This window comes from Puma concolor, chromosome E4, assembly GCF_028749965.1.
Source record: "Puma concolor isolate L17-30 chromosome E4, mPumCon1.1.hap2, whole genome shotgun sequence".
Lineage (NCBI taxonomy): Eukaryota > Metazoa > Chordata > Mammalia > Carnivora > Felidae > Puma > Puma concolor.
In genome coordinates this window covers 33,769,741-33,780,297 of record NC_141683.1, presented here as the reverse complement: position 1 = coordinate 33,780,297, position 10,557 = coordinate 33,769,741, and positions in this window count along the sequence as shown.

The following is a 10,557-nucleotide window of genomic DNA, read 5'->3' as shown; positions in this document are numbered from 1 at the left end:
TTTTGTGTGTTTGTGTACATTGAAAACTAAGAATATGATAGAGTAGGGATTTCCACAATTTTGAACTAAAATAATGTCGCTGGCAACATAAACAGGTACACTTAAAGATGTATGTAGTTGAACAGTTTAAATAGTGATTAGAAACTTATTACATTCTTTGACTAGGATAGAGCTCTGAATGTGTGAAAAGAAAAGGTACTACTCATAATAACGGTAAAATTATGTTAATAAAACAAAGTTTGGAGTTCTGGTCTGATCTGATGTTGGAAGAGCCTGAACGCATCTTCTCCACACGAAATCACTACCTACTGAGAGAGCAATTCCTCCTGAAGAAGAACTGGGGGGATGCACCCCAGGCCCAGACACTCTGGTACATAGGAAAAAAATCCTTGGTTTCAAATAGCAAGTAGAACGTAAGGGAACTAGCCCTAGAAATCCACCAAATGGCAGGGGAGCTACTGGACCTCTCTCTGTACAGGAGGAGCTGCCCAGTGCTACAGTCTGTGTTCCCTGTCCACCTTGCCATCATGGTTGAGGTAAGATCCAAGCACCACAGCAAACCTACTGTCTCAGTGAGCCCCTGGCTCTTAGCCCACACTGGCCCTAGCCATCCTACCAAAGCAGCCCCGCAAGGCACACATCGGGACACCCCCAGTCAGAGCTCACTACAGCTCTAACCATCACACCAAAATGACACAGATACAAAGCATCCCAGAACACTCCAGGCCCATATCACTTTGGGTCCAGATGGCTTGCAAAGGCACCCCTCAGTGCAGAGCACTGCTGTACCTCCCGGCTCATGCCCGCTTTGGCTCTAGCCACCCTGCCAAGGTACTCCTTGCACAGACCACCCAGGAACACCCCAGCCTGTGCTTGCCTTGGTTGCATCCTGTTTGGAGCACCTTGGAACCCCAACCTGTACCCTGCTTTGGCTTCAACTGCCCTTCCAGGATGATCCCTGTACTGAGTACCCTTGTCACCCCAGCTTGCATGCACTTCAGTTTCAGCTGTCCTCTGCATGTGCCCTCTGAGTAGAAAGCCCCAGGAATACCTCAGCCCATGCCCACTTTAGCTATAGCCAGGATGCCCCCAGCATGGGGCACCTCAGGATTGCCTAGCCCATGACCCAACTCAACTCCAGGTATCCCATTGGATGCCTTTCATGTGGATTGCCCCAGATTCCCTGGCCCATGCCCTGCCTCGGCTCTAGCCACTTTGCCAGGGTGCCCTCTGCATGGTGAGCCCCAGAATACCCCAGTTTGTACCCAGTTCAGCTTCAGCTATCCTGCAAGGGTACTCTCTGTGCTGAGAATCCAAGGACCACCCTGGCCCATGCCCACTTCAGCTTTATGTCCTACCAGGGTTCCCTGTGCTCAAAGAGCCCCAGGACCACCCAGGCCCACATACACTTCAGCTCAGGCCATCGCACCAAGGAAGTCTCAGCACAGAGTGCCCCAGAATCCCCAGCCCACACCAGACACAGCTCCAACCAACCAGCAAAGTCACCAAACACACAGTCTGCATGGGGGAGTACCATACACAAGACAATTCCTTCAAGTTTAGGAGAAGTAGCTGTTCCATCTAATTCATAGATTCAAAAACAGAAAGTCAGGTAAAATGGAGAAATAGAGGAATATGCTCCCAACAAAAGAACAAGACAAAAACCTGGAAAAAGAACTAAGCAAAACAGAGATAAGCAGTATGCCTGACAAGGATTTTAAAGTAATGATTGTAAAGATGCTCACCAGCCTGGAGAAAAGACTGCAAGATCTTAGTGAGGCCTTCAGCAGAGAGATAAAAAAGAATTAATCAGAATTGAAAAATGCAACAATTGAAATGAAAAACACACTGGAGAGAATCAATAGTAGAGGAGTAAATGCAGAAGAACATATCAACAGTCTAGAAGACAGGGTAATAGAAAGCACTCAATCTGAATAACAAAAAGAAAAGAATTTCAGAAAATGGGGTTATGTTAAAGGATCTCTTGGACAACATCAAGTGAACAAACATTTGTGTTGCAGGAGTCCCAGAAAGAGAAGAGGGAGAGTAAAGGAGGCAGAAAATTCATTTGAAGAAATACTAGCTGAAAACTTTCCTAACCTGGGGAAGGAAACAGACATCCAGGTTTAGCGGGCACAGATAATTCAAAACAAGATGAACCCAAGGAGGTCCACACCACAACACATAATAATTAAAATGTCACAGGTTAACAATAAAAAGATAATTTTGAAAACAGAGAAATAGAAGCAAAAAATCACATACAAGAGAAGCCCCATAAAATATCAGCCGATTTTTTAGCAGAAAACCTTTGTAGGTCAGAAAGAAGAGGCATGATATAGTCAAAGAGGTGAAAGGGAAAAAATTACAACCAAGAATATGATACCCAGCAAGGCTATCACTCAGAATTGAAGGAGAAACAGAGCTTCCCAGAGAAACCAAAGTGAAAGGATTTAATCGCCACTAAACTTTTTCTACCAGAAATGTTAAAAGGACTTCCTTAAGTGCAAACGTAAAGGCCATAATCAGAGGTAAGAAAATTACTTTAAAATTATATAAAATATAACTACACTTATATAAAACATGGAGGAGAGAGTAAAAAAGAAGTTCTTTTAGAATGAGTTCAAACTAAACTATCAACTTAACAGTATATAAGTATGTAACAGACTGTTACATACCTAGGATCATATATTTGACCCTCATGGCCAACACAAACCCCAAACCTCTAATAGATACACAAAATATAAAGACAAATAAAGTCAAGGATAACAACACAGAAAGTCATCACTCATGAGGAAAAAGAGAAAAAAGAAAGAAAGAAAGAAACAAACAAACAAACAGAAGGGGGGAAGGAAGAGGGGGAGGAAGAGGAAGAAGAGGAGGAGGAGGAGGAGGAGGAGGAGGAGGAGTGGAAGGGGCAAGGGGAAGTGGAAGGAGAAGAAGAAAAGAACAGAGAACTACAAAGGCAACCAGAAAATAGTTAAGAAAATGAAATTAAGTACATACCTATCAATATTTACTTTATTGATGTTTATTTATTTTTGAGAGAGACAGAGCATGACCAGTAGAGGGGCAGAGAGAGGGAGACACAGAATCTGAAGCAGGCTCTAAGCTCTGAGTTGTCAGCACAGAGCTGGATGTGGGGCTTGAACTCAAGAGCTGTGAGGTCATGACTTGAGCTGAAGTCAGACACTCAACCAACTGAGCCACCCAGGTGCCCCAATACCTATCAATAATTACTTTAAATGTAAATGCTCTGAATATTCCAATCAAAGACATAGGGTGATGCAACAGGTAAACAAGAGCCATCTCTGTGCTGCTGTGAGAGACTCACTTCAGACCTAAAAACACACAGAGTAAAAGTGAAAGGATAGAAAAAGATACACTAGGCAAATAGAAGGGGAAAAAAAAAGCCATGGTAGCAATACTTATATTAGACAAGAGACTTTAACACAAAGGTTATAATAAGAGACAAAGAAAAGCATTACATAATGATAAAGGGGTCAATCCACAAAAGGATATAACAATTATAAATATCTATACATCCAACATTACAGCATCTAAATACATAAGGCAAATATTAACAGAAATAAAGGGAGAAATTGACAATATGGCTGTAGTCTGGGACTTCAACACCCCACTACATCAATGGATAGATAATCCAGGCAGAAAATCAATCAGGAAACTGTGTCTTTGAACAGCACATTAGACCAGAGGGACTTAACACATATACAGAACATCCATCTAAAAACAACACAATATACAGTCTTTTCAAGTGCACATGGAGCCATCTCAAAGACAGATCAGATGTTAAGCAACAAAACAAGTCTCAATAAACTTAAGAGGATGAAAATCATATCCTGTATCTTTTCTCACCACAATGGTGTAGAACAAGAAATGAATCACAAGGAAAAAGCTGGAAAAAAATACAAACACATGGAAGCTAAACACCATGCTACTAAACAGCCAATAAGTCAATGAAGAAATCAAAGAGAAAATAAAAAAAATACACAGAGACCAATGAAAATGAACACACAACAGTCTAAAATCTTTGGGGTGCAACAAAAGCAGTTCTGAAAGGGAAATCTTTAGTGATATAGACTTACCTCAAGAAACAAGAAAAATCTAATAAACAATTTAAACTTACACCTAAAGGAACTAGAAAAAGAACAACAAACAAAGCCCAAGGTTAGCAGAAGGAAGGAAATAATAAAGATAAAAGTAGAAACAAATCAAATAGGAAAGAAAGAAAGAAAGAAAGAAAGAGGAAGAAAAAAGAGGAAGAAACAAAGAAAGAGGAAGAAAGAAAGAAAGAAAGAAAGAGGAAGGAAGAAAGAGGAAGAAAGAAGAAAGAAAAAGAAAGGAAGAAAGAAAGAGGAAGAAAGAAAGAAAAAGAAAGAAAGAGGAAGAAAGAAAGAAAGAGGAAGGAAGAAAGAAAGAGAACAAGAAAGAAAGAAAGAAAGAAAGAAAGAAAGAAAGAAAGAAAGAAAGAAGAGATAAGATCAATGAAACCAGGGAGCCAGTTCTTTGAAAAGATAAACAAAATTGATAAGCCTTAGCCATACACATCAAGAAAAAAAAAAAAAGAGGAAAAAAATAAATAAAATCAGAAACAAAAGAAGAAAAGTAACAACTGACACCACAAAGGATTTTAAGAGACTATTATGGGGAATTATATACCAGCACATTGGATAACCTCGAAGAAATGGATAAATTCCCAGAAACATACAATTTTCCAAAGTGAATCAGAAGAAATAAAAAATCAATTATTAGTAACACAATTGAATCAGTAATCAAAAAGCTCCCAACAAACAAAAGCCCAGGACCAGATAGATTCATACTCAAATTCTACAAAAGAGTTAATACCTATTCTCCTCAGAGTATTCCAAAACAGAAGAGGAAAAAAGCTTCCAACTACATTTTATGAGGCCAGCATTACCCTGATACCAAAGTCAAGGACACTAAAAAAGGAGAAAATTACAGGTCAATATCCCTGATAAACATAGATGCAAAATCCTCACCAAAATATTAGTAAATCACTTTGAACAATACATCAACAAATCATTCAGCACAATCAGGTGGGATTTATTCTGGGGATGTAAGGATGATTAAATATTGGCAAATCAACCTGATATACTGTATCAACAACACAAAGGATAAAAATCATATGTTTATCTCAATAGATAAAGACTAAGCATTTGATACAATTCTACATCTGTTTGTGATAAAAACTCTCAACAAAGTGGACTTAGAGGAATCTATCTCAAAATAATAAGGGCTATATATGAAAAACCCATAGCTAACATCATACATAACGGTGCCACTGTAGAAAACAATATGTAGTTTACCCAAAAAATTAAAAATAGGAATACCATATGATCCAGTAGTTCCAATTCTGGATATTTGTCCAAACAGGAAACCTAATTGGAAAAGATATTTACATCCTTATGTTTATTGCAGTATCATTTTCAATACCCAAGATAAGGAATATGGAAGGAACCCAAGCGTCCATTGATCGATGAATGGATAAACAAGATGTGGTATATGTATATGTGTCTTATATAGTTCTAGGGTCTAGATGGTATTATGTTAAGTGAAATAAGTCAGACAGAGAAAGGCAAACACCATATGATTTCATTTACATGTGGAATCTAAAAAACAAAGAAACAAAAGGCAGAAACAGACCTTCAAATACAGAGAACAAACGGTTGCCAGAGGGGAGGATGGTGGGGAGATGGGCAAAATGGGTGGAGGGGAGTGGGAGGTATAGGCTTCCAGTCATGGAATGAATAAATCATGGGGATAAAAGGTATAGCATAGGTAATATAGTCAATGGTGCTGTAATAGTGTTGTTATGGTGACAGATGGGAGCTATATTTGTGGCGGGCATAGCATAATGTATAGATTTTTCCAATCACTGTGTTGTATAGCTGAAACTAATGTAACATTGTATGTCTGCTATGAGTCAATTAAAAAAAAATTAAGGCTGAGATGTACATATGTTCCCTGAATTTTCCAGATTAGAATAAACTGAATAATGGGGTAAGAAGTTGATTTGCAGTGAGTTGAGGCATTATTTACTCCATGTCATTTCTTGTTATTTATATTTGTGCTTTATTATCTCTCTATTCATTTTTCTCTTTGGCTACTTTTTTCAAAAGGTCAATTTTTATTTACTTATTGTCTGTATGTTTCCTATTTTATTAAGGTTTGTATTTACTTGTGTTAATTTCTTCTTTTTTAAATTTTATTTATTGTTCTTCCTCCAGCTTTTAGATTTGGCTGTTTAGTCCATTTTTAAAAACATTAATTGATATATATATTTAAGCTGATATTTTCTCTGAGCACTGTTTTATCTATAGCCCATAAAATCTGATAGGTAATGTTTTCATGTTTTCTAGAAATTCGGCAGTTTTAGTTCATATTTCCATTTAAACCCAACCCTGTCGAATAGAAAGTTTGTACATCCTTAGGAGAACGGGCCCTTTTATTTTGCTTCAGTTGTAAATGTATTGCATATAACCAGAGAATTTTGCTTATATTAGTCTATTTGGAATTTAATTAGAATTTTTTATGGACTAATGTATATGACCAGTATTCATGACTGCTTCATATTCACTGTTATTTAGGTACAAAATTAACATGAATTTATAAGATATACCTTATTGACTGCTTGTTAGAGTGTTCTATATTCGTTACTTATATTTTGTTCACTTGAAGTATTTTAAGCTAAAAAATTTACTTCCTTGTCTTCTTACTGCCTGTCTGACATACTTCCTGCTTCTAGTTACTCCCACAAGCTTCAGACAATGTCTATTGGTCTCTATCGTGAGAAACAATAAAATTAGCTTACAACCTTTTCCTTTCTGCTTCTTCCCTCCTTCTCCTCCATCACCTGATTTTATTTCATGTTAAGATCTTTCTTGGCATTTATATTTGTTCTTTTAAATATATTTAGAATTCTATTTCACTTCTGCTTTAAATTATATTATTTGATTTCCACCTGTAACCTATGAAGGAAGGAATTAAGGAAGAAAAAAACAGAAGGAAGGTAGAAAGGAAGTGGGAAGATAAAAACAACTGAAAAGTCCGTTAATCAGAGATTAATTAAATAAATTATGTTACCTCCAGCTCTTGAAATACTATTTAGATCTTATAACAAATGAGATCAATCCATGTGTGTTGATATGGGGATAGGTCTATCATATACCAAGCAAAAATGAAAGTCTTAGGGGGCGCATGAGTGGCTCAGCTGGTTGAGCACCGGACTCTTGACTTTGGCTCAGGTCACGATCTCACGGTTTGTGAGTATGAGCCCCGGTGTCCGACTCTGTGCTGACAGTGTAGGGTCTGCTTGGGATTCTCTCTCTCTCTCTCTCTCTCTCTCAAAATAAATAAATAAACTCTTTAAGAAATGATTTGAAGTTTTCTTACAATAAATGGCATATAGAAAAAACAAGTCTTTATTTTCTCCTTTTTCCTTTTTTTTTTTTTTTGAATGCTTCGTGTTGGAGGTGGAAGGAAAAAAGACAGGAGACTGGTCACATCAGTGTTGGGCCTCTGGGGAGTGCTACTGGGTCCTCCAATGAGCACCCATATCACCAAACACGGGTGCGCTCCTGCACTAAGGAACCTGAGATGGGTAAGTTCTGAATAGGCTGTCACAGCTGTGGCATAGCACAGGGGGGTCTGCGGGGTGCCTGGTTCTCAATGCTTGCGGGGCTCCTGGCCTCCAGGAGTAACAGGAAGGAGGACCAAATCATGACGGGAGGTCTCCCACTGTGCTACTGCCCTACCATGGGTTCCCTTCTGCGGGCCTTATAACGTGCATTTAAAGACTAAAGTATATAAAACACAACGTGGTGTGCATCTAAAGAGTAAAACAGTTCATGAGAAAATAAAAATCAAGTATATAAAAACAAATTAAAATTCTTGTTGGTTGAAACCTTGCATATTGTCTAATGATTAGTCATCAGTTTACGTTTGAGAAGTATATCAGGCAAACCATTTTTCAGTTTCGGTTAGACTTTTTACATTTCTCATTGTCTCCATTTTTCCTCCAAAGGAATCATGCTGAGTTTCCCTGAATTCATTTATTTAAGTTTATTTATTTTGAGAGAGAGAGAGAGAAGGAGAGAGCATGAGAGGGGCAGAGAGAGAGGGAGAGAGAGAGAATCCCAAAGAGGTTCCACAACTGTCCATGCAGAGCCTGATGTGGGCTCACAAACCGTGAGTTCACGACCTGAGCCAAAATCAAGAGTTAGACGCTTCACCAACTGAGCCGCCCAGGAGCCCCTCCCTTGAATTCAGTTTTAATGTGTGATGTTCTCTAGGGTTTCGATCTCTCATTATGAAGAAACAGAGATTTCTATGAACTTCTCCCTTTGAAAAATCAGTTTCTCTCTGCACAACCAGGCAGTGCCCTTTTAAACTGTGGGCTACCCTAGGGCAATCACCTTGTTAGGGACTCTTTGATCGTTGACTCATCTGTCCTATATTGCAGGGGTGGCAAATCATGTAAACACTGTTTGCTTTCATATTCATTATGCTAAAGATAATCTTGTAACACGAAGCTCTCTAAAAAGCAAACTGGTCATTATGGTAACATTATTCTCAGCACATCACACATCACATCGCATTGAAGTGATCATTCATTGAAACGGTTACAGCTTGCCAGATCACCTTGTTGGATTGTGCTTGCTTATCCCCTCACCCTCTGACTTGTTCCAAGTTTCTCTGGTCTCCTCCATCCTTCAACTTCTCTGCCCACATATCCCTTCCACATGCCCAGCAGTGACTTCCCTTCCTTCACAGAGGAGACAGAAATTATGTGACATGAATCACTTCCCAGCCAAGAGCCACCCTCCACTTGTGTCTTGGGTCCCATCTCTTCTCACTTTTGCAAGATTCCTCTACAATTTGTTATGCAATATTTTCTCAGTATTTTCCAACCTGTCCTTCTTTACTGACCCATTCCCATTTAATGAAAACATGCTCTGGTTTCTTCCATTCCATTAAAACAACAAACCCTTCTTTATCCCTCCCTCCCCCTCCAGGCCAACCTACCTCTCTCCCCTTCACTGTCACACTTACTGCCCAGCTCACTACAGTCACATCTCTGTTTTTTGTACCTTAGATTTATCCCTCAGCCTGTTCCTATCTCCATTTCACACTTAATGGTACTGTTTCTTTCAAGGTAACCAATAATATCCAAACACTATTTTCGGTCCTCAACTCTTCTGGTTTTCATTGGAACAGTCCAGCCATTCCTTATCAGTTTCCTTCATTATACCTTTTCCTATAGGAAGTCACTAAGCTTTAGGTATCTTCAAAGGCTTAAACTAGGCTGACTTCTAACCTAACCCTGAAAAACTCATCTATTAACTTAGTTTTAACAGACATCTGCTAACTGACAGCTGGAAATTATGCCCAGAGCTCTGTTCTGATAATCAGGCTTATATAATTCTCACCGATTGGGTTTCCAGTCTAGGAGATGGAAATTAACAGCCAAGGGCATTTTTAGGGAATACTCTTAGGATCCATACCCATGGAAGGGAAAGGAAGGAAGCAGTGATATCTGCCAACTCTAGGGGTAGATCTGAAGCTGGAATGTCCCTTTCAAAGTGTCCTGAGTTGGAATGAAGGGTCTTTTCTTAAGAATGCCTGTTGACCAGTCATTGGTCAATGGCAGGTCACCCTTGGAAGGAGTTATGACCTTGGGAGGAAGGATTTTCTTCAGCTGAAGCAACTGACTTAGGAAGCTGGTAATTGAGAACTTCCAGCAGCTGAGAGAATAAGTCTTTTGTTTCTGAATCTGGGTCATTCACTACAGCATTGACTGTAAGAATCAACTGTTTCCTTCATATTTCTTCTTGGCTACCCAACAAATACCTCAGAAATTACATTTTTGACACTAAACTTTTCATGCTAATCCCCACTCCCTTGCACTGCTTTTTGCTCTGATTCCTCTGATCACACTTAGATGGCTAGCATCCACTTAAGCCAGAAACCAAGGTGTCCTCCTGAACCTTTTCTCTGCTTCACCCCCACCCGCATCTAATCAGTCACCATCATAGTGACTTCACATCGTAAGCATCTCTTGCTCCAGTCTAGCTTGTACCATCCATGCTGCTGCCTCTGTTGATTTGCAACCCTCCTGGGTGCCTCCCACATATAATCTGAAATTGGCCCCCGTACTCAGAGGGTGGGCAGAGTTTGAAAAAAGAGGCAGCCCACTCCAGATTGGTAGGTGGCAGTTTTAGTAAGCAAAGTGAACTTACATATGAAGTTTGCCTTGGGCAGCAGGAAGAGGGCTAGATCTCTGCACCTGCTCATCAGATCTTAAAGTTTATATAGAGGCCTTAACTAGGTTCAGTCATGTGTGCCATGCAGGTGTTCTTAATACCACAAGACTCTCTCAAGTCTATGCCGTTGGAGTAGCCTCTGGGAGCAGGAAAGGCAAATGGAACCATATTCCAAGGACAGAGGAAGGGATTAGGAGCGGGGGCACAGCTCACAGGTCAACTGGTTGCCTCATCTTTTTGATGACCTTCCCCAACA